Here is a 291-nt window from a genome sequence, read left to right as displayed (position 1 = left end):
TATATATATATTATTTATTTATATTTATATATTTAAAAGGTGAAATCGATATTTGGTCCAATGGGCACCAAATGTCGATTCCCCCATATGGATTGAAAACCCAGTGTGCTTGATTCTAATTCGAAGAGCCCGCAACAAGGAATTCGAACCTCTGACCGAGGGACTTATGCCAGTCTTGAGAAATAATTCATTAGCTATCCATATTTATTCTACAATTTTCCTTATTCTTATTTACAACATCTGCAATAGATCATTCCCTCTACAAATATTTCTTAATTAAATAACACATTT

The sequence above is a fragment of the Phalaenopsis equestris genome, unplaced genomic scaffold (genome assembly GCF_001263595.1).
Source record: "Phalaenopsis equestris unplaced genomic scaffold, ASM126359v1 Scaffold000520, whole genome shotgun sequence".
NCBI classification, from domain to species: Eukaryota; Viridiplantae; Streptophyta; class Magnoliopsida; order Asparagales; family Orchidaceae; genus Phalaenopsis; species Phalaenopsis equestris.
Note: the sequence above shows the minus strand (reverse complement) of the source record.